The sequence below is a fragment of the Pseudorca crassidens genome, chromosome 10 (assembly GCF_039906515.1).
Source record: "Pseudorca crassidens isolate mPseCra1 chromosome 10, mPseCra1.hap1, whole genome shotgun sequence".
NCBI classification, from domain to species: Eukaryota; Metazoa; Chordata; class Mammalia; order Artiodactyla; family Delphinidae; genus Pseudorca; species Pseudorca crassidens.
Genome location: NC_090305.1, coordinates 50,434,760 through 50,459,530, shown reverse-complemented (window position 1 = coordinate 50,459,530; position 24,771 = coordinate 50,434,760). Strand labels below are relative to the sequence as shown.

The window sequence follows — 24,771 nt, the reverse complement described above, 5'->3', positions numbered from 1 at the left end:
TACAAACTTTCAGTTATAAAATAAATAAGCCCTGGGGATGTAATACACAGCATGGGGATTATAATTAATAATACTGTATTTTGTATTTGAAAGTTGCTAAGAAAAAAAAAAGAGCCTGAGACACAAAGAATTGAAGTAACTTATACAAGTTTGCAGACCTAGTAAGACATAGACCCAGATCCAACCTAATATCTTAACTACTCCTGAGGTATATTGACATCTGTCCAATAACAGCATTTAAAAAACAAAACAAAACTGTTTGATTTCTGGAGTGATGACTCCCATCTAGAATGTCTTGGGTTAATGGAAATTTTCTATGAAAGCGCTGACTTTTGGAGATGATGCCAAGGGTCTTACAGAAAGAGGAAATGTCATTGCCTCAGAGAAACCCTGTCACTCCTGGATGGTGGAAGTCTTCCCTCTCTTCCCAGTGTCAGAAACCTGCTCAGATGTCACCCTAAACAAAAACAGTAGCTGTGACAGTAAAAGGCAGACAATGGAGGGTATAACAAAAATCCCGAGTCCCTGCTTCCCACCTCGGGCTTGAAAATCTACCCTGAGACCCGTGGCCAGGGTTTGAGACCCAGCTGCTAAAAGCCTTTCCTTGGTTTCTTCTCAGTGAGCTCCAGTGACTATGAAAGCTTTGGACAGGCACAGCTGTGGGAGAGCTGGGGACCGTCTTGTTACATTTCTATAAAGAAGAGCAGCTGACCACATATCTGGATCTACCCAAGGATGAGGAATGTACTTCTTCTAAAGTTTCTTGTAAGTTTTTTTTTTTTTTTTTGCAGTACACGGGCCTCTCACTGTTGTGGCCTCTCCCGTTGCGGAGCACAGGCTCCAGACGCGCAGGCTCAGCAGCCATGGCTCACGGGCCTAGCCGCACCGCAACATGTGGGATCTTCCCGGACCGGGGCACGAACCCGTGTCCCCTGCATCGGCAGGCGGACTCTCAACCACTGCGCCACCAGCAAAGCCCCTCTTGTAAGTTTTGAGGCAGAATAAACACATTCAGGTGGAGGAAGCCAGATTTTGTCTAATCTTATACCCATTTTTTTCTGTGCTTCTTCTATTTTATTCTTATTATAAAAATGATACAGTCACAGATAAAGAAAACAAACATGGTTACCAGGGGATGGCAGAGGAGGGATAAATTGTGAGATTGGGATTGACATATGCACACTACTTTATATAAAATAGATAACTAACAGTAACCTGATGTATAGCACAGGGAACTCTACTCAATACTCTGTAATGGCCTACATGGGAAACGAATCCTAAACAAAACAAAATAAACAAACAGAAAAAAAAAGAAGTAGAGTCGTAGATGTAGAAAACAAACATAGGTTACCAGGGGATGGGGACGGGGAGGGATAAATTGAGAGATTGGGATTGACATATACACACTATTATGTATAAAATAGATAACTAATAAGAAGCTACCGTATAGCACAGGGAACTCTACTCAATACTCGGTAATAGCCTATATGGCAAAAGAATCTAAAAAAGAGTAGGTACATGTATATGTATAACTGATCCACTTTGCTGTACACCTGAAACTAACACAACATTGTAAATCAACTATACCCCAATAAAAATTTTATAAAAGAAAAAAATGATAATGTCACACATTGTGTAGCTTTCTATAGTCTGCAAAACATTTTACATATACTATTTCATTTCATTTCGTCTTATGAGAGCAGTAAGGTAGATGGAGAAACTGAGGCACACTCTAGCAAAGAAACATGCACATGAGAGTAAAATGAGGAAGGACAAGAGATGGGTCTGGATCAGCACCCTTTGTGATGACAGGACTTGTTGACTAAACTTGTCACCTGGGTACCTATGGTCCAGTCTCTGTCCTGGAGATGAGTCAGTGGGGCCACACTATTCTTGTTCCCTCCCCCTGTAGCCCCCCATTACTTGGAAAATTCGGACCAACTTACAGTTCTGTCTGCAGTGCCTGTTTGCCCACATCCTCACCAGGCCCAGCTATTATCAGTTGCTAACAATTTTGCCCATCTTATTAACAGTGGAAAATGGTATTGCATGGACATTTCAATTCATCTTATTCTTATTAGAGTTTGAGTATCTTCTCATGTAGGCTGTTTGTAGTTCTTCCTTATGAATTGCCTCTCCATCCTCTGCTTGATATATGTTTATAAATCTCCATATTTTCAATCTTCGAATCAATTTTAAAGTATTTCTCTTATAAACATACATGCAGCTGTTTTCTTTTAAAACCTAATCTGAAAGTTTTTCTCTTTCGATGGGGAAGTTAAAATCCTTTGCTTTTCTTGTGATGACACGGGTGTTTGATCTGATTTTCGTCTCTGTTTGCTGCGACCCTCTCACTCCTGGCACTGGATCGGCTGGATTTTCTTTGTTCCTTTTCTGATTTTGTGTTGTACTTTGCTTCTAGTATTTTGAAAGCTGTACATCTTATTTCTGGTTATCTCATGTGTAGCCATATATTTTTAATGTATTGACACATACTTTTCTATTGTTCAGAATAAATCAATGTTTATAACCCATATCCTTAAAACAGGTGTTTGACATATTTTCATTTCTTCTTTTCTCCCTAGAATTATTTCGGTTAAAGATTTTTAAATTTTTATTTATGATTTCTTTCTCTCAAAAGTTTAGTGATTCTTGCTTGTCCATTTAATTTGATAAGTTGAAGGCTGGAGTCAGTAGTATAAGCAGCTAATACGGGCTTTTCATAACACATATGAGGTTTTAGGTCTGCAGTGGGGCTCTGCTTTCACTGGGAAGAGTTTCTTCATTGGACAGAGAATGACAGGATAAAGGCTTCTCTTGGGATGTGGGCAGAGAGTGTGGTACCTCAGATTTAGGAGGCAATGTGCTTTAATACTTGCACTTCACCTGGAGGAGATGCCTTTCTATTTTATATCCAAATTCAGAATTGCAGTCCACTTTTCTCACCTGTCCCAATGCTCACTTTTCATTCTCAAAACAGGCCCCTGATTTATTTAGAGACCATTTTTGTAGTTTTAACCTGAGCCCAAAACCATGGCCAAGTGCTGAATATAGGAAGATGGATGGGGGGAAAGATCAACTGGCATAACTATCAGCTGTCCTCTGGTTAATTATCTCAGAGAGCATCACTGACTCAGCCTTTGCTGAATTTCCACTGAGAAGGCTTGGACTGCACTAGACAGCCCCCCTCACTCATGGCATGACCTGGGATTGCCAGTTCATGCCTTGATTTTTCTATCCATAAATCATTTCTGTTTCTGTCTTCCAAATACCAAATCTCTGATCCAGAAGTGACACCTTTCCTCATTTAACACATTTAACCAGGATTACTGGCATTTCAGAGACCAGGAACCTGAGGCTTTGAGACGGCAACCTTGAGAAGTAGGAGGTATCATCCAGGGGTACCGTGAGGCTCCCACATTGACAAGGTGGGGTAGGGGAAGGCCGTTCTGGGAGCCGGCTCTGCTTCTCCCGTCAATGGGCATTGAGTTCCTTCACACTTTTTAAGCACCAATGGTACTCTCTTAAAGAATGGTACTCTCTCTTAAATGGTACTGTTTTAAATGGTACTCTCTTAAAAAAGGGTATTCTATTAAAGAATGGTCCCATTCTTTAAGAAGATGTTATTTATAGTCTGATTCAGGTGTGTGAGATGCCATGAGCCGTCAAGAGCACGTTGCCCTTGGGAGACTGGGGAAGCACGGCAGCTGGAGCAGACAGAAATGGATGAGGAACCCCTCTTCCATCATCCTTTTGTTAATTTATTTAACCAAAATGTGTTGAGTGCCTACCCATGATCATATATTCTGTTAATACTGGGTTTGCTGTGGTAAATAAAATAAGTACGCTTTCTGCCCTTGTGGAACCTGTGGTCACCGCTGTGGTCATATCAGCACTTGGCTTATACTTTTGCTTCTTTTATTTCAACTGTCCTCAGTAAGAGACCCTACTAGTCAATGCAGTTAAGCAACTGCTTTCACAGAACTTTGAAACTATCTCTAGTATTGTACTATGAAAATAAAACAGGATTTTACCAACGTTGAATTTTGATCAAGAGAGTCACACATTTTTTAAATGACTTTTGTTTTAGGTCTCTTTAGAAAGACATTGCAGTGAAGAATGCTTATCCAAAGTTAACACATTCATTCAGGGAAGGCTTCCTTTTTTTTTTAATTTTTATTTTATACTGGAGTATGGTTGTTTTACAATGTTGTGTTAGTTTCAAGTGTACAGCAAAGTAATTCAGTTATACATATACATGTATCTATTCTTTTTCACATTCTTTTCCCATTTAGGTTGTTACAGAATATTGAGCAGAGTTCCCTGTGCTATACAGTAGGTCCTTGTTGGATATCTATTTTATATATAGTAGTGTGTATATATCAACCCCAAACTCTCAATTTATCCCTCCCCCCAACCTTTCCCCTTTGGTAACCATAAGTTTGTTTCTATGTCTGTGAGTCTGCTTCTGTTGTGTAAATAAGTTCATTTGCATCAGTTTTTTTTTAAGCTTCTTCATATAAGTGATATCATATGATATTTGTCTTTCCGAACCACCTTTACCGTGTTGGATGGCATATTGCCATCTTCATCAATGGGGGTCTGTAAACTATGCAGCCAAGGTGAGAAATGAAGTCAGATTCAGACTGGACTCAAACCTCAAGGTAACATGTGGCTTTGGGCATGTTCAGGGTTCTTACCTGGGTTTCACTGTCCTTGTCCAAAAAGGGAGAATGGCATTTGATAATGTCTGAGGTCATCTAGCAAGAACGTTTACTGGGGCTAATGTTAATAAAAATAAAATATGACAAACTCTGTTTTCCTCTTTTTATTTCCACCCACAGAAGACTTTCCTTGGGGTTAGTGGGCATTCTGTGCAGGAGGAACAAAGAAGAGAGATGGCCACTGGGCCTACAAAGTGATGGTCTCACAAAGCCTCACGCTGCTGTCGGGTGGCACACCTCAAATTCCCTAATAAGGTGTCAGAATGAGCCGCTTTCTGAAGCAGGGCTCAGGTTTGAATGACCAGACAGATGCCTTTCTTTGTTGTCTGTGAAGCCCTGGTGATGGGAGAGATCCCTGTTGGGAGAAGAATCAAGGCAGAATGGTTCCTTTTTATAAGATGGTATGAGACGGAGAGATTCTTTCTGGGTTTCGGATTTTTTTCACCCTTCTGTCCTCCCCTCTTTCTCATCACCCTCACCTTCCTCTCCCACCCCCTCTCAAAGGAGAGCTGGAGAAAGCAAGCTTTGGGAGCTGAAAAGGTTAGGACTTACTTTTTACTGCAATTCACACCTTTCCCAAGGAGATTCCTTAGAAACCCCAGTAATTGATGAATGATGTTTATTGAATTGGTCTCCTCAAATTGTCACTGGGAAAGCGTGAGAAACTGTTACACATCCTGCCAGCAGCCTGCTGTGCAGACTCCGGCTTAAAGGCCCCCTTAGACTTTGCATGGAAGGTGGGTCCATCAAGATTGTTCCAAGGCTCTAAAGATGCCTTTCCTCCCCTTCTTCTTCTTCTTGCCCTGGTGTCACCTCCAGCACCTCCTGGCCAAACCCACTTATCTACATGCTGGACACACACACACTTATACAAGTAACTATATAAGGAGCCTGTGGAACGTATATAAGAACAAAAACTCAGGAGTCAGACTGCCTGGTTTCTCCGTTTAGCAGCTGTGTAATCTTGGTCACTTCACCTTTTTGTGCCTCAGTTTCCTGTACATTGTAGGGTTGTGATAAGGGTGAAATGGTCTCGTCCATGCTCAGTACTTAGCACAGGGCTTGGCACATTGCCAGCGCTCTATAAACATTAGGTCCTCTGCCTGTGATAGACTTTCACTGTGCTTTCATTCTTTGGAGTTCTGGGGAGTGGATACCTCTGGCAGTGAGATTTCAAGTAAAGCACTCTCAAAAGACCAGCCCAGATTGAGCTGGGTTTTCACGTGTGGGCGTCGGGGAGGTAAAGTGCTGTGTGTCCTTGCCCTTTGTTCTCACATGAGTTCAAGTCCTGAAAGCAGCTTAGGGACTGGGTGGTAATGGCCTCTAAGTGCCCTTTCAAAGGAGGCAAAGTTAAATATCACCTGCCCGGTGCTGAAACTTATTTCTAAGAAGAGTAGGTTAAGAGAACCAGTTGTATGAAGCAGAGCTGGGAAATGACCTGCTGTGGTCAACCCATCCTGGCAAAGTCCCTGAGTGCTCTCTGTCCTGTGTCTGTGTGTCCCCACCACTTCTGCAAGTGTCACTTCAGCATCACTTCGGGAAGGAGGGAGGGAGGGTAGGTGGGTGGGGACTTCTGATGTGACTCTGACAAATACAAGCAATGGGAAACTTGACAGTTTCTGTCCACACGAGCTCCCTCTGTTTTCTGTTTTCTTTTTTTCTCAGTTGTAATGAGCTCTGGTTTCCTTTAAGTTTAGTTTTGACTTTCAACCTTAAGTAAACTCTGGTGGCAAGGTCAGTATGATTGCTTTGTACAAGACCTGTGGTTACGTGCACAGGGCTGCAGGGACGCCTCCTTGGGAAGGACCTACTCTCCAGTTCCCAAACTTGGCTCCCATCAGGTGAAACTAGAACCTAGTCCTTTTAAACCTCCCCTTCCGGTACAAAAATTGCCTGCAAGGATGGCAAATGAGAGATTCTTAGCTGCCATACATCTTGCTTTTATGGGAGGTGGGTCACAGATTTTTCCAGGCTGCTGAGAAAGGAGAGAAATACTCGTGTTAGTTGAAAATGCATGTGTCTTGTACAGTTTAAGGAAAAGCAGAAACAAAAACATCTTCCCACCCTTTCCATTAATGGAATAGAGGGTTCTAGCTAACATGCATAGAACTTACCACACAGACTTCCTGTGGCATAAACACACAGGTCCCTAAAATAGACAGATTTTAAAAGAAATCAAAATAACAGAAAATAGGAAAAACTCTCCATCACACATAGGACACCAAGCTTTGTGTGTGTGTGTGGGGGGGGGGGTCCTAACCTTTGAGGAATAGAAGCTCTCTTTCATTTTTGTGAGGCCTGATGGCTAAAAGGAGACAAAGATGGTGGCAGGGAACTTACCAAGATAGTGTCCGGTAAAGCTGTTGAATAGAGGTAGGAGGACGGTGCTCTGCGCCTGTATCCTGGGCTTCTGCCAGCCAGCACTTGTGTGCACATGCATTCATTCATTCACTCACTCACTCATTCATCCATAATTCTGGCTAATAGTATCAGCTAAAAGTTACAGCCGTGGCTGTCAGCTAGAAAAAAGGGGGCTGTGATAACGGCTAAGACAGCCGAGGTGACTTCCACGGGGAGAAGGAGGTCACAGATCTAGAGACCCGGAGATCTCTAAATGCTGTCCTTTGATGAAAATTAAAATTAGGGGAAAGCTGTGCTCTCAAAAGCTATGCAATATGAGGCTTTGCTTATGAGACTTAAAAATTCCTGTGAGCCATGGTGGTGATCAGGACTCTGGCTGCTGCTGAGAGAGGGGAGAGGCAAGGAGACTCTGAGAGCCACACGGGAAATCAGCTGCTTCTGTCTTAAATCCCCTGGAAAAGGCAAGTGTCCCTTTCAAGCGAGCCATTCCAGGACCTCCCCAGGGAGGGCAGGCCGTGCACTGGCAGGAAATCTTGCACCCAGAAGCACATTCCTGCTGATCCTTGCCTTTGAAGTGTGGGTTCACCCACAACATGTGAGTCAAAGACACATCAAACAAGTGGCAACCCCCAACGGCCAGAGTAAGGCCACTGCTTTGTGAGAGAAGTTAGCTTGGAGATTAGTCACACCTCATGCATCTCATGCAGAGTAACCTTTGCCGTTCCTTGCCTACCTTTCTTACAGGTAATTTCAAAATAAATCCCTTTCTTTTTCAAGACATTTTGAAAAAAAAAAGCAACTCTGACCTATTTACATATATGATTATATCAGCCTTCGCAAGAGTTCTTCAATGTGTCTCAGGCTCCAAGCTGGAAATTTGTCTTATGCAGTCTCCTTTGGGATCCCTGCTTACTTCAGTTGACATCTCTAAATACATGGAAGAAAACTGGGGACCTTCCATTTTTAACTGATTATATTTTAGCTTCCCAAAAATGAAATGATTGTGGATTTGCATATCTCCACGACCATTTCACTTATCAAATATAAAGGTGTTAATATTTGAACTGGAAAAATAATAAACCTAAAAACACAATCTTATGTCTAAAATGTGTGAGCAAATTCCATGGAGGCCAAATGGACAAAAAAACCAACAGATCTGAAAACCAGTCTATCTCTTGGACTATAGGTCCAACTGGACCCACATGAAGGCTGCCTGACAGCCTTTTTTTTTTTAAATTGAAGTCTAGTTGATTTGCAATGTTGTGCTAATTTCTGCTGTACAGAAAAATGACTCGGTTACACACATATATACATTCTTTTTTAAATATTCTTTTCCATTATGGTTTATCACAGGATACTGAATATAGTTCCCTGTGCTATACAGTAAGACTTTGCTGTTTATCCATTCTAAATGTGATAGTTTGCACTGACAGCTTTTAGCTACCTCTGTGGGACATCAGATATCACCAGTTCAATGTTAGAGGAGCAGGAATAAATTAGAACTAACCCATCAATGCATGTCTTTTAAAAAACACATTCACTATTTTTGTGAAATGATACTATTAAACTTATAATCATTGTAAAATTCAGATTGGTCAGACATGTAAAATGAAGAAAATGCTGTTTTCTCTTGCTTCGCCTCTTAGCAGTTTCCCTTCAGATACTTTCTCTCTTTTTTCACAGAAGATTCCTTTTGGAGTGGTGTTTTTCTCACTCGGTCAATAATCAAGCAATCACAAATATTCAACAGGAACCAAACCTAAACAAAGTATAGTTCATCCTTCTAAACCCTGTTCCATCTTCCTAGCTCAGCAGATGCAATGAACCTATCTAAGTACCATTGCAAGTGATCTAACTTCTCTGTGTTTCCACAGCACTTGGTGCAAGTCTCAGGGCACTGATTTATACTAAACGTTGCTCATATGTGATTTTCTAGTGCATATGCCATCATCCATAAGTTTTTACATCATCTTTCCTCGCATCCTGGTTCCCCTGGCTGGCACACAAGTGCTTCAATTGGTTTGTATATGAGTGTATTTCAAACTTCATCAAAGGATCTTGCCATCCCAATTTCACATTTTTAAAAACTAGATTTTCATTGCTATTATTATCCAGTGTATTATTTGGCTAGGGCAGCCATAACAAAATTCCAAAGACTGGGTGACTTCAACAACAGAGATTTCTTTCTGGAGGCTGGATGTCCGGGATCAAGGTGCTGGCGGGGTTGGTTTCTCCTGAGGCCACTTTCTCTGGCTTGCAGATGTGTCCTCACACAGCTTTTCCTCTGGGAACATGAACTCCTGGTGTCACTTCCTCTTCTCATGAGAACTCCAGTCCTCATTCAACTTTGATCACCTCCTTAAAGGGCCCATCTCTGAATACACTCACATTGGGGCTTCAGCATAGGAATAGTGGGGGGACACTGTCTGTAACACCTTGGGTGGTAGCTGTGTTCTAAGACGTCCCCTGGATTCCCCTCCCCCTGGTATGAAGATGAAGGGTTTTACTCCTGGGACTAGGTTATATTATATAGCAGATCTGACCTGCAGATAGTGAGATTATCCTAACTTAATCACGCAAGCCCTTTAAAAGCTGAGTGTTTTTTTTTTTTTCTGGCTAGCAGCAGAGCGGAAAAGGGGCTTGTATTTGAAAGAGATCTGATGCAAGGGAAGTGCTCTTTTGCCGAGCTGTGGGAGTCACATGGCGGAGGCTCAAAAGTGGCCTGAGGAGCCGAGAGCAGCTCCCACCCAAAGGCTGGGAAACAACAGGGACCTCAGTCCAAAGCTACCAGGAATGAACTCTCCCAACACACAAGTGTCTTGAAAGCGAACTCCTCCCCAGAGCCTCCAGAAGACAGCCCGGTCTAGGCAGCACCCTGATTTCAGCTCTGTCTTGCTCTGAGAAGAGACTTTCGACCCACAGAACTGTGAGATAATAAGTGGGGGTTATTTTAAGCTGCTCAGGTTATGGTAATTCATTACACAGTGATAGAATATTGATAATGCCCAGGTATTAATAAGTCATCAGGTCACCCACAGACCATGGAAACAGAACCAGCTGAAGCTAATTCTCCTTCAGCCACGTGCGCATCATCTTTTGGACCAAGTTTCCTAGTGTTTCTCACACCTTAATACACACGTGCATCTCCTGGGGGTCTTGATAAAGAGCAGACCCTGATTCAGTAAGTCTATGGTGCATCCTGAATTACAGTATTTCTAACGAACTCCCAGGGGAGGCTGATGCCTCGTTCTGAGGGTCACACTTAGAGTAAAAATTGTATACTTAGGAAATTGGTTTTATCCTCAGAGCCATGGGCAGGCTGAGTCTATCTTCTCTTTGCTTTTTAATAGTTGGTTAGTCACATTTCTCAAAGGATTTCATCCAGAATTTCTCATGTTACTGTTAAGGATGTCAGAAATTTGAGGTCTGTAGTAACAATAGTTAATATTCATTGAAGATTTGCTATGTGCCATGCACTGTGTTTACACGAATCCCTTTATTTAAATCCTACAGCCTCCATGTAGGATAGAGAGTGTTGTTATTTCCATGTTGGAATCCAAACCTCCAGGAAGGTAAACAACTTGCCCAAGATCACATGGCTTCCAGGCTGGAGTTACAGTTCAAATCTAGAACTTTCTGATACTCCCAATTGTTATTTTATACATCCCTTCCTTCTAACAGATCTGAAAATAGAAAACAAAAGAAACTGACATGCCCACTCTCTAAGCAATCAGGGAAAAAAATGCATTTTCTTTTGTCCCCCTTTCTGACTCCAAAGACTTGTTTAAGAGGGACCCCTGCCCAAAATTTTGATTTGGAATACCTTAGAGAAACTACTACCGTTTACAAGTTTCTGTGAGACTTTTTTGTCATGCTGAGGTTGGAGCCTCTTTAGTTTAGCACAGGTCTTTCTCAGGTTTCTGAAATGCAGAAATAGACCAAAACCTTAGTTTGGGTGGGGATCAGAGAGATAGAGAGCAAAGCGTAATAGAAGAAGAACATTCGGGGGCGGGGAGGACTGGCAGCTGCAGGTTGAGGACAGTGTGCGGGGAAGGAACACAGCAGGTGTCAGGACCTTAGGAGGAAAGGCGAACCATGGGCAGGTCCTTGCAGGTAAATGTCTTCGAAGAATGATTGAAGGACATTGGGATGCCAGTATATTGTTCCCTCTACTGAACTCTGGTTTCCTCTGCCTCCTTAACTCCCAAACTTCCAGTCAGAGGCTGGAGAGGGCTTTGTTTGGGAGGGGAGGGACGGGCAGTCCAGTGAAGACAGTGTAATGGTTTCCTCTCCATACTCTGCTAATGCCGGCCTGGTGGCAGCAGTGTCCCACAGAGAAAGGCCACAACCCCAGAGCTGCAGACAGTGAAACCAGCAGAAGCCCAGGCGCCCCCAGGACCGCAGACTGGACCCTGTGTTGACGGGCCGCCTGCAGTGTGAGTGACTCAGCAAAAACGTGTCTCTACCACAGGGCTTCTCAGCCTTGTTCTGTGGGAATCTGGGCCTTGATCACCTTGGTTGGGGGGCTGTCCTGCGCTTTGTGGGATGTTTAGCAGCATCTCTGGCGTCTACTCACTAAACGCCAGTAGCACACTTCTTTCCCCAGCTGTGACACCAAAAATGTGTCTAGACATTTCCAAATATCCTCTACAGGCAAAATCTTCCTGGTTAAGAACTGCTACCCTACAACAAACCCTCCAGAGGGTCCAGGAGGGGCTCAGACACCACAAAAGCATGGGATGTTGATTTACGCCATAGAACTAGAGAAATCCAGGCTGGAGATCTAGGTTACAGTATCATAAGCAGAAATGTAGATTCAGAAAAGGTTTTGGAGTTAGAGGTGGTTGTGTCTGTGTGTCTAGCTGTTTATGTTTAACTGGAACTGGTCTCTAAAGCACTTTTCCTCTCAGGAAATAAAAGTTCTGAGGATCTCTCACCATTAGCAAGCTATGATGTTTGTCCAATTCAAACACAGTTTTCCTTTACAAAAAAATTCTAAGTATTTAATTGAAATTGCCAAACTGAAGGCCCCAAAGGAGATTCTTCCATTTTGGTTACCAACAGGCAAAGATTGTGATTTGTGAGCCGTCTGCCCGCCACAAGGGCTGCATTTATAGCACCCTTGATTCGATGTGACATTTTTTCACTCTGAGTCTTTTGCCCATATTTGAAGAAACCCACACAGGGGACCTTATTAAAATCTGCAGAAGCCTGTGATGGCGTGAGGATGCACTTATGTGAACAGGAGGGAGAGAATGGATGTTTTATCTTCTGGGAATCTGGTGGTTTTATTTTATAGGAACTTACAAAGGGAAAAGAAGATGCTGGTCTCATTTCAAATGGACTGCCATGTGCCCTCTGCTTGAAAATCTAAGTGGCCAGGGTAAAGTTTAAATTGTTTCCATGACTGACTAAAGCAAGAATTGCTTCTTCTGTTCATCTACAGATTCCTTGGCTAATTACAGTGAAGAGATGTTGTGGAGATCACAGAGCAACAGATCACACACAGATGAGCCCCTGTGTGCTAGGTCTGGCCCACTCGAGTCTGTGTTCATGCCCAGAAAAGATGTGAATTCCACTACCTCCCTGTCCTATGAATACCTGACTTGCTTTTCTAGCAAAGGGCCCAGGCCCCAGGAGTGGAGACAAGGCTCCAAATGAAGGCTGTGGAATAGGCAAAGCTTGTCCCCAAGTTCCCTTTTCTGTCCCTTTTCTATCTTGGTGAAGCCCTCTCCTCCCTCAATATTCTCATGCTTTTCTGGATGTAAACAAGTGTGGCAGAGGGACCACCGGGGGATGGGGTGGGCTGGGGGCTACTTTGGGTTGTTGTGGTCAGGGAGGGTCTCTCCCAGGAGGTGGGATTTGAGCTGAGTCCTCAGCTACACAAAGGGATAAGCCTGGGAGATTCTGGAGAAAGAACATTCCAGGCAGAGACCTGACAAGCAAAGGCCCTGAGGCAGGGTGAGGGAAGCCTATTCAAAGGAAGAAAGGAGGGCTGTGTGGGTGGACACGGAGGGCAAGAAAGAGCAGCAGGGGATGAATAGGACAGGGAGGAAGGGGCAGGCCACCCAGCCCTTGGCAGGCCACCACGAAAACAGTGTTTATCCTGAGTGCAACGGGAAGACTCTGAAAACATATAAAAAGCCCTTAAAAGTGAGAGGGAAAAAAACCAGCAATGGAAACTTCATGAGTAGATTGCTTATGGAAAAGAAAGAGAGAGAGAGAGAGAGAGAGAGAGAGAGAGAAAGAAAGAAAGGAAAAGAAAGAAAGGAAAAGAAATACAAACAGCTCTTATGCATTTGAAAAGACACCCAATTTCAATTTCTGTTGGCAAAAGAGTAGAGAAACAGGCAATACATTGCTGGTGGGAGTGCAAACTGGTCCAACCCTTGCTGAGGCTGGGACTTGCTGACGGACTAGGTATGGGAAGAGGACCAAGGTAAGAATCAGATGATGCCCAAATGTTTAGCTTGAACAGCAGAGTGGGTTATGGCATCCTTTACTGAGATGGGGAGGGTGTAAGAGAACAGGGTGTGCAGGAGACAATTCACAGTGCAGTCCACCCAAGCTCAAGGTTGGATATGTTACACTGGGGGTCCCGACCACGCAGTTAAGGGATGATACCATAGTCAGTGGTATGTGCATGCTAGGAGCTCAAGAGATATGATTTGAACTTGGCAGCCTATATTTGCCATTGAAAGTCACAGTCTCAGTGGGTCCCTACACGCTTGCTAGCTTCACACCGTCCCCTCCTGGGGTAGATAATAATCATGCTCAACTTTCAAGGTTCATAAGAATCACCTGGAAAATTTAAAAACTCCCTATTCCTAGACGTCATCCCTAGATGTTCCGATCATGCAGGCAAGCATTGGGTTGGGCCCAGGAAAATTCATTTTTAATATATGTCCCAGATCATTCTGATGCCAGTGGTGTGAAGGCCACATGTTGAGAAAACAGCCTTAGAACTCTGTAGGGCCAAATTCAAAAACCACAAGAGGACCTTTTAAATTATATAAACCACTAACATTTATACCTAAATGGATCTGGAACACTGGCTAAGTGTTTTATGCTCATTAACTCAATTCCTTCTCTTTTTTTTCTCTAAATTTTTATGTTTAAAAAGTTAACAAGTTCACATGGTGAAAGGTCAAAACAATATAAAAAGGGAAATGTCAAAAAGTATTGCTTCTGCCATTGTTCCCACCCATTATATTTCCAGCTTTGTTACCCGTTAGGACTCCTGTTTCTATTAGTTTCTTCTGGGTGCTACAAATATTTATTTTTGAAAATTAAAGGAAATAGAAATATTGGTTCAAATGAAGGAAGGTTGTCAAAAGGTAAAAAGAAAAAAATAATGCAGATGATGTTAAAACAGACATAGAAATTTTGAAAAGAAAAACAAGTGTAAATATATTTTCTCCCCAACTCTTCACCTTTCTTACCCACTTATGTGCAGTATCTGCTCCTGACTTTTTTCATTGAGACCTTTCCACGTCACTACATAGAGAGCAGCCTCATTCTTCGTTTTACAACTGCATAATATTCCGTGGTACACATACCCCCGGTGTAATATCATCAGTTCCCTATGGATGGACTGTTGGATTGTTTCTAATCTTTGGCTAGTAATTAATGCTGCATATAATGTATATTCATTGCTTCATATATTTGAAGTATATCTGTAGGATAAATTCCCAGAAGTGGGATTTCTGGGTCAAAGGGTAAATGCATTTGTAATTTTGATGACAGTTGCCAAATTGTCCTCTGCAGGGGTCGTACCATTTTGCGCCCCCACCAGCAATGTATGAGAGTACCTGTTTCCCCAACCACCTTGCCAGCAGAGTGTTGTTAGACTTTTGGATTTTTGCCAGTCTGATAGGTGAGAAATGTTATTTTACTGTCTTTTCACTTTGTCTCTTATATCAGTAAAATTGAGCCTCTTTTTTTCATATATGTCTATATGTATATGCCTATATATATATATGCCTATATATATATATATATATGAGAGCTGTTTGTATTTCTCTTTTTTTCCTATAAGCAGTCTATTCATAAACCTCTTGGCCATTTTCTTCTCACTTTCTAGGAGCTCTTTATATGTTACAGAGATGAGTTCTTGTGATATCAGACACAGATACTGTTTCCAGTTTTTCTTAGGATTTGATTTGCTTATTTTTTAAACACGTTTGAGTGTATTAATTTTTAATGGCCTCTGGATTTTAAGTACTTACAGAAGGCCTTCCTCCACTCCAAGGTCATGAAAGAATTTACTCATTACGTTCACTGTTTCAACACTCCTCTGAGTCCGTATCATTAGCCTTATTTTATGGATGAGGACACTGAAATCCAGCTGGATCTCCCTTAGCACTAAGCTTTCTCAGAACACTATTAAAGGAGTAAAAAAATGAATTCCTCTTCTCAGTATCACTTTGCATCCTTTTTGCTGGGAGATTTGTGAAGGTTATTCTTTGTTCTTGGTTCTGAACCTCCAGTTTTAATGCTAAAACACCTGTGACCATTGCAGCAAAACTTCTGCAAAATATTATCTAGGTTGTAAGACAAAGTGGTCCTGTTATTTCTGAGGCTTTAAATAAACACAGAATCGCCCAGGTCCTGTAAACATTCATGTTTGCATTTAAACAAACAGAAAATATCTCCCAAATCTTATAAACATCGATGCTGGAAGCCAGCATGTTGAAGCAGCCAGGACCACGCGCACCACCTACGGACGTCAGCAAATGTCCCTTTTAATTGAACGCTCAAAAGGATATCTGCCGGCAAGCAGAGCGGCCCTGCGGGGGCCACGCTGGACAGCATTAAGGGCACCTGGACTCCGTGGCAGCCCTTCGTCCCTGTCTCTCCCTTTCTCTCTGCCAGAGCCAGCAGGTAGGGATATGCTGACGTGTCTATTGAGGACTAGGAAAAATACCGTGTGAGAGCCAGTTCTCTGAAGGACGATGACCCAGTTGAAGCCTTCTACCTGCAGCCTCCTCTTCCTACTAAACCCTGGAGCTCTCAGAAGCACAGTACCGAGCCATTCACCCACACATTTGGCAGAGGAGTGGCTTATACAGGGTAACCCTCAGACTGAGATCGTGATTTTATTTTTTCTAAGATTGACTCTGATGGACTGGTGAGCACTGCCTAGAGCACTGCGTTGAGATGGATTCCAAGGCCACATCTAGGCACAGAGCTGTATGGCTCTGAGATTGATTAGTGATGTCTGTCTCCAACATGGTAGGGGAAGAAGTCATACGCATGCTAAACACCTGTCAATCCTGATTTAAAGGTTTATACTTGGTTTATAGAACCAAAGCCTAGTGGAGATGACTGAGATAAGCTTACCCACCCCAAAACGCTGAAGTTTTAGAATGCTTGGCTCTAGAGAAGTTGCTCTGGTTTATTTCCAGAGGGCTTTTTTTTTTTTTTTTTTTTTCCCCCGGTTCGCGGGCCTCTCACTCTTGTGGCCTCTCCCGTTGTGGAGCACAGGCTCTGGACACGCAGGCTCAGCGGCCATGGCTCACGGGCCCAGCCGCTCCGCAGCATGTGGGATCTTCCTGGACCGGGGCACAAACCTGTGTCCCCTGCATCGGCAGATGGACTCTCAACCACTGCGCCACCAGGGAAGCCCCAGAGGGCTATCTTTATTATTTAAAAGGCAAGATTTGTGTTGGTTTTCCCCACCCTGTACTCTGCTCTCTCCCTCATTTCCTTATCTGAGATCCAGTGCTTCAGGACCTAACACAGGGCTTCCCAGCAGTAGATGTTCAATGAACACTGAATTGAATCAGATCACATACAGCAGATTAAGTTTAAAAAAGTACTTTGCGGGCTTCCCTGGTGGTACAGTGGTTGAGAGTCCGCCTGCCGATGCAGGGGACACGGGTTTGTGCCCCAGTCCGGGAAGATCCCACATGCCGCGGAGCGGCTGGGCCTGTGAGCCATGGCCGCTGAGCCTGCGCGTCCAGAGCCTGTGCTCTGCAACGGGAGAGGCCACGACAGTGAGAGGCCCGCATACTGGAAGAAAAAAAAAAAGTACTTTGCCCATATTCGTATAGTCTTTCAACAAATACTTATTTGGCATTTACTTATTTGCATAGAACTAGTTAGTTAACTGTTGGGATTACAGAATTAAATGATTAGATTTGATCTCTAAAGTGTAGATTTTCCCCAAATGTATGTTTTAAATTTTGATGAAGTACAATGTATTTTTTCATTTATGACTCACGCTTTTTTGGTGTCATCTAGATACTCTTTTCTTAGCCCTAAATCTTGAACATTTTCTCCTATTTCTTTTTTATAGTTTTATATTTGCATCAATTACCCACTTTGAATTAATTTTTGTATAAGGTGTGAGGTTTAGGATGAAGTTCTTTTTTTTCCCCAATAATATATCTATTTATTCATCTTTTTTAACTTTTTATTTTATATTGGAGTATAGCCGATTAACAATGTTGTGATAGATTCAGGTGCACAGCAAAGGGACTCAGCCATACATATACATATACATGTAGCCACTCTTCCCCAAACTCCCCTCCCATCCAGGCTGCCACATAACATTGAGCAGAGTTCCCTGTGCTACATACGGTAGGTCCTTGTTTGTTATCCATTCTAAATATAGCAGTGTGTACATGTAGATCCCAAACTCCCTAATTATCCGTTCCCCCCATGCTTTCCCACTGGTAACCATAAGTTCCTTCTCTAAGTCTGTGAGTTTGTTTCCATTTTGTAAATAAATTCATTTGTATCATTTCTTTTTAGATTCCGCATATAAGGGATATCATATGATATTTCTCTTTCTCTGTCTGACTCACTTCACTCAGTATGACAATCTCTAGGTCCACCCATGTTGTCGCAAATGGCATTATTTCATTATTCTTAATGGCTAATATTCCATTGTATATATGTACCATATCATCTTTATCCATTCCTCTGTCGATAGATATTTAGGTTGCTTCCATGTCTTGGCTATTGTAAACAGTGTTGCAATGAACATTGGGATGCATGTATCCTTTCAGACCATGTTTCTCTTCAGATATATACCCAGGAGTGGGATTGCAGCATCATATGGTATCTCTAATTTTAGTTTTCTTAAGGAACCTCCATATTGTTCTCCATAGTGACTGTACCAATTTACATTCCCACCAATGGTGTAGCAGGGGTCCCTTCTCTCCACACCCTCTCCATCATTAATTATTTGTGGATTTTTTGATGATAGCCATTTGACTGGTGTGAGGTGATATATCACTGTAGTTTTGATTTGCATTTCTCTAATAATTAGAGACGTTGAACAGGTTTTCATGTGCCTCTTGGCCATCTGTATGTCTTCTTTGGAGAAATGTCTATTTAGGTCTTCTGCCCAATTTTTGATTGGGTTGTTTGTTTTGATGATATTAAGTTTGGAGACTAATATCATGTGCTGTTTGTAAAGTTTGGAGACTAATCCCTTGTTGGTCACATCATTTGCAAATATTTTCTCCCAATCTGTGGGTTGTCTTTTCATTTTGTTTATGGTTTCCTTTGCTGTGCAAAAGCTTTTGAGTTTAATTAGGTCCCATTGTTTATTTTTGTTTTTATTCCCATTATTCTGGGAGACAGATCAAAAAAGATATTGTGGGGCTTCCCTGGTGGCGCAGTGGTTGAGAGTCCGCCTGCCGATGCAGGGGACACGGGTTCGTGCCCCGGTTGGGAAGCTCCCACATGCTGTGGAGCGGCTGGGCCCGTGAGCCATGGCCACTGAGCCTGCGTGTCCAGAGCCTGTGCTCCGCAACGGAAGAGGCCACAACAGTGAGAGGCCTGCATACTGCAAAAAAAAAAAAAAAAGATATTGCTGTGATTTATGTCAGAGTGTGTTCTGCCTATGTTGTCCTCTAGGAGTTTTATAATGTCTGGTCTCACATTTATGTCTTTAATCCATTTTTGTGCTTATTTTTGTGATTGGTGTTAAAGAATGATCTAATTTCATTTTTTTACATGTTGTTGTCCAGTTTTCCCAGCACCATTTGTTGAAGAGACTGTCTTTCCACCATTGTGTAGTCTTGCCTCCTTTGTCATAGATAAATTGACCATAGGGTGCATGGGCTTATTTCTGGGCTTTCTATCCTGTTCCATTGATCTATATTTCTATTTTTGTGCCAGTTCCATACTATTTTGATGACTATAGCTTTGTAGTATAGTCTGAAGTCAGGGAGCCTGATTCCTCCAGCTCTGTTTTTCTTTCTCAAGATTCCTTTTGCTATATGGGATCTTTTGTGTCTCCATACAAATTTTAAGATTTTTTGTTCTAGTTCTATGAAAAATGCCATTGGTAACTTGATAGAGATTGCATTGAATCTGTAGATTGCCTTTGGTAGTATAGTCATTTTTACAATATTAATTCTTCCTATCCATGAACATGGTATATCTTCCCATCTGTTTGTGTCTTCTTTGATTTCTTTCATCAGCATCCTACAGTTTTTGGAGTACAGGTCTTTTGTCTCCTTAGGTAGGTTTATTCTTTTTGATACGATGGTAAATGGAATGTTTCTTGAATTTCTCTTTCTGATCTTTCATTGTTAATGTATAGAAATGCAACAGATTTCTGTGTAATAATTTTGTAACCTGCAAATTTACCAAATTCATTGATTAGCTCTAGTAGTTTTCTGGTAGCATCTTTAGGATCTTCTATGTATAGTATCATGTCATCTGCAAACAGTGACAGTTTTATACTTCTTCTTTTCCAATTTGGATTCCTTTTATTTCTTTTTCTTCTCTGATTGCCATAGCTAGGACTTCCAAAACTATGTTGAAAGTGGTAAGAGTGGACATCCTAGTCTTGTTCTTGATCTTCAAGGAAATGTTTCAGCTTTTCACCATTGAATATGATGTTAGCTCTAGGTTTGTCATATATGGCCTTTATTATGTTGAGATAGGTTTCCTCTATACCCACTTTCTGGAGAATTTTTTTTATCATAAATGGGTGCTGAATTTTGTCAAAAGCTTTTTCTTCATCTATTGAGATGATCATATAGTTTTATTCTTCAATTTATTGATGTGGTGTATCATGCTGGTTGATATGCAGATATTGAAAAATCCTTGCTTGAAAAATCCCACTTGATTGTGGTGTATGATCCTTTTAATGTACTCTTGGATTCTGTGTGCAAGTATTTTTTTGAGGATCTTTACGTCTATGTTCCTAAGTAATATTGGCCTATAACTTTCTTTTCTTGTGGTACCTTTATCTGGTTTTGGTATCAGGGTGATGGTGGCCTCATAGAATGAGTTTGGGAGTTTTCCTTCCTCTGCAATTTTGAAGAGTTTGAGAAGGATAAGTGTTAGCTCATCTCTAAATGTTTGATAGAATTCACGTGTGAAGCCATCAGGTCCTAGACTTCTGCTTGTTTGGAGTTTTTAAATCACAGTTTCAATTTCAGTGCTTGTGATTGGTCTGTTAATATTTTCTATTTCTTCCTGGTTCAGTTTTGGAAGGTTGCACTTTTCTAAGCATTTGTCTATTTCTTCTAGGTTGTCCATTTAGTTTCTTGTAGTAGTCTCTTATGATCTTTTGTATTTCTGTGGTGTTAGTTGTAACTTCTCCTTTCTGTTTTCTAATTTTATTGATTTGAGTCCTCTCCTGTTTTTCTTGATGAGTCTGGTTAAAGGTTTATCAATTTTGTTTATCTTTTCAAAAAACCAGCTTTTAGTTTCATTGATCTTTGCTATTGTTCTCTTTGTCTCTATTTCACTATTTTTGCTCTGATCTTTATGATTTCTTCTACTCACTTTAGGTTTTGTTTGTTCTTCTTTCTCTAGTTGTTTTAGGTGTAAGTTTAGGTTGTTTATTTGAGATTTTTTCATGTTTCTTGAGGTAAGATTGTATTGCTATAACCTTCCCTCCTAGAACTGCTTTTGCTGCATCCCATAGGTTTTGGATTGTTGGGCTTTCATTTTCATTTGTATCTAGGTATTTTTTTGATTTCCTCTTTGATATTTTCAGTGATCCATTGGTTGTTTAGTAGCATATTGTTTAGCCTCCACGTGTTGTGTTTTTTATAGTTTTCCTTGTAATTTATTTCTAATCACATAGCACTGTGATCAGCAAAGATGTTGATATGAGTTCAATTTTCTTAAATTTCCTGAGGCTCACCCTGTGGCTCAGCATGTGGTCAATCCTGGAGAATGTTTTGTGTGCGCTTGAGAAGAATGTGTATTCTGCTGCTTTTGGATGGAATGCTCTATAAATATCAATTAGGTTCATGTGCTCTAATGTGCCATTTATAGCCTGTGTTTCCTTATCGATTTTCTGTCTGGATGATCTGTCCATTGATGAGAGTGAGGTGTTAAAGTCCCCCACTATTATTGCGTTATTGTTGATTTCCTTTTTTAAGCCTGTTAGAATTTGCCTTATGTATTGAGGTGCTCCTATGTTGGGTACATATATATTTACAATTGTTATATCTTTTTCTTGGATTGATCCCTTGATCATTATGTAGTGTCCTTCTTTGTCTCTTATCATAGTCTTTATTTTAAAGTCTATTTTGTCTGATATGAGTATTGCTACTCCAGCTTTCTTTTGATTTCCATTTCCATGGAATACCTTCTTCCGTCCTCTCACTTTCAGTCTGTATGTGTCCCTAGGTCTGAGGTGGGTCTCTTGCAGACAGCATGTATACAGGTCTTGTTTTTGTATACACTCAGCTAGTCTACGTCTTTTGGTTGACACATTTAATCCATTTACATTTAAGGTAATTATCAATGTGTGTATTCCTATTGTCATTTTCTTTATTGTTTTGAGTTTGTTTTTGTAGGTTTTTTCCTTCCCTTCCTCTTTTGTTCTGTTCTCTTGTGGTTTGATGACCATCTTTAGTGTTGTATTTGTGTTGCTTTTGTTTTTGTGTGCGTGTACCTATTGTAGTTTTGGGGTTTGCTGTTCCCATGAGGTTTTTAACATAACAGTCTATATATGTACACTTTTTTTTTTTTTAAGTTGCTAGTCTCTTTCCCCCCTAGAGGAGTTCCTTTAGCATTTGTTGTAAAGCTGGTCTGGTGGTGCTGAATTCTCTTAGCTTCTGCTTGTCTGTAAATCTTTTGATTTCTCTGTCAAATCGGAATGAGAGCCTTGTTGGGTAGAGTATTCTTGGTTGTAGGTTCTTCCCATTCATCACTTTAAATATATCATGCCACTCCCTTCTGGCTTACAGAATTTCTGCTGAGAAATCAACTGATAACCTTATGGGAGTTCCTTGTATGTTATTTGTCATTTTCCCTTGTTGCTTTTAATATTTTTTCTTTGTCATTAATTTTTGTCAATTTGATTACTATGTGTCTCACTGTGTTCCTCCTTGGGTTTATCCTGCCTGGGACTCTCTGTGCTTTCTGGACTTGGTTGACTGTTTCCTTTCCCATGTTAAGGAAGTTTTCAACTATAATCTCTTCAATTATTTTCCTGGGTAATTTCTTTCTCTCTTCTCCTTCTGGGACCCCCCATAATGCAAATGTTGGTACATTTAATGTTGTCCCAGAAGTATCTTAGATTGTCTTCATTTCTTTTCATTCTTTTTTCTTTATTCTGTTCCACAGCAGTGAATTCCATCATTCTGTCTTCCAGGTCACTTATCTGTTCTTCTGCCTCAGTTATTCTGCTATTCATTCTTTCTAGGGTGTTTTTCATTTCAGTTATTGTATTGTTCATCTCTGTTGGTTTGTTCTTTAGTTCTTCTAGACCTTTGATAAACATTTCTTGCACCTTTTGAATCTTTGCCTCCATTCGTTTTCTGAGATCCTGGATCATCTTCACTATCATTATTCTGAATTCTTTTTCTGGAAGGTTTTGACTATCTCCACTTCATTTAGTTGCTTTGCTGGGGTTTTATCCTCTTCCTTTATCAGTCATATAATCCCCTGTCTTTTCATTTTCTCTAACTTTCTGTGATGTGGTTTTTGTTCTGCAGGCTGTGGAACTGTAGTTCTTCTTGCTTCTGCTGTCTGCCCTCTGGTAGGATGAAGTTCTTTTTATTTTTTAATTTTTTTTAATGAATTTGCTTATTTATTTATTTTCTATCAATCAATCAGTCAATCAATCAATCTATCTATCTATCTATGGCTGAGAATGTCCAATTTCTCTGACAACATTTGCTGGAAAGACCATCCTTCCTCCAATTAGTTGTGTTTGCATCTTGATCGAAAATCATTTGGGCATGTTTGTGTGAGTTTATTTCTGGTTTCCTTACTCTGTTTCCTGATCTATGTGTCTATTCCTCCACCAGAACCACACAGTCTTGATTACTATACACTTGAATAGAATAAGTCTTGAAATTCCTTCCTCCCACTTTATTCTTCATTTTCAAAATTGTATTTAGCTATTCTAGTTTGCTTCCTTTTTCATATAAATTTTAGAGTAAACTTGTATATATCTACAAAAAAATCTTTCAAAGATATTGATAGGAGTTTTAGTTTGAGGAGAATTGCTATCTTTGGCATGTTGACTTTTCCAGTCATGAACACAGTATATCTTTCTATTCATTCAAATCTTTTAAAATTTCTTTCACTAGTGTTGTACAGTTTACAACATACAAGTTCTGTACATGTTTTGTTAGACCTACACCTAAGTATTTCATTTTTTGAGCAATTTTAAGTAGTACTTTTAATTTCAATGTCCGTGTGTTTATCGCTAGTATTTAGAAATACAGTTGATTTTTGTATGTTTATCTTATATCCTATGACCTTGATAAACTCACTTAATAGTTCTAGGATTTTTTGATAGAGTCTTTGGAACTTCCTATATAGGCAAGCATGTCATCCACAAATAGGGGTGGTTATATTTCTTCCTTTCAGATCTCTATCTTTTTTTTTTCTATGTAAGTTAATGCCTATTTATTATCATATTGTACCAGTTAGAACTTCTAGCACTTTGCTGAATACGTGGTGAGACCAGGCATTCTAGCCTTGTTCCTGATGTTAGGTGAAAAACATTTCTTCACTAAGTTTAATGTTAGCTGTAGAGTTTTTTAGATGCTCTTTATTGAGAAAGTTCCTCTCTATTGTTTTTTTTATTTTTTTAAGTTTTTCTAAAAAAATCACGAATATGTATTGATACACTTATCAATCAATGCAGAAATTAGCCTGTTAATATACTGGATTAGCCTATTAATATAGTGGATTACATTGATTGATTTTCAAATATTCAAACAGCTTTTGATCCCTGGAATAAATTACCCTTGTTAATGGTGTATAATTCCTTTTATATACTGTTGAATTTTATTTGCTAATAATTAAGACCATCTTTTCCTTTTTCTGTCTTTTTCTGGTTTTAGTATATGGGTAGAATTAGCTTCATACAGTAAACTGGGAAATGTTCCCATCTTTTCAACTTTCTGGAAAAGATTGTATGGAATTGGTGTTAATTCTTTTTCTTTTTTCCACATTTATTTAAACATCTTTATTGGAGTATAATTGCTTTACATTATTTTGTTAGTTTCTGCTGTATAACAAAGTGAATCAGCTATACATATACATATATCCCCATATCCCCTCCCTCTTGCATCTCCCTCCCATCCTCCCTATCCCAACCCTCTAGGTGGTCACAAAGCACTGAGCAGATCTCCCTGTGCTGTGTGGCTGCTTCCCACTAGCTATCTATTTTACATTTGGTAGTGTATATATGTCCATGCCACTCTCTCACTTCGTCCAAGCTTACCCTTCCCACTCCTCA

General features: G+C 40.6%; 1 long non-coding RNA gene across 2 annotated transcripts in view; it reads left to right on the top strand.

Annotated features, from left to right (window-relative positions):
* Positions 1–24,771, top strand: part of LOC137233068 (uncharacterized) — a 138,858-nt gene that overhangs the window by 90,983 nt on the left and 23,104 nt on the right. For both annotated transcript variants that reach the window (XR_010947279.1, XR_010947280.1), the window contains one exon: positions 620–765. This is a non-coding gene — a long non-coding RNA (uncharacterized lncRNA). The remainder of the gene's footprint in view (positions 1–619; positions 766–24,771) is intronic.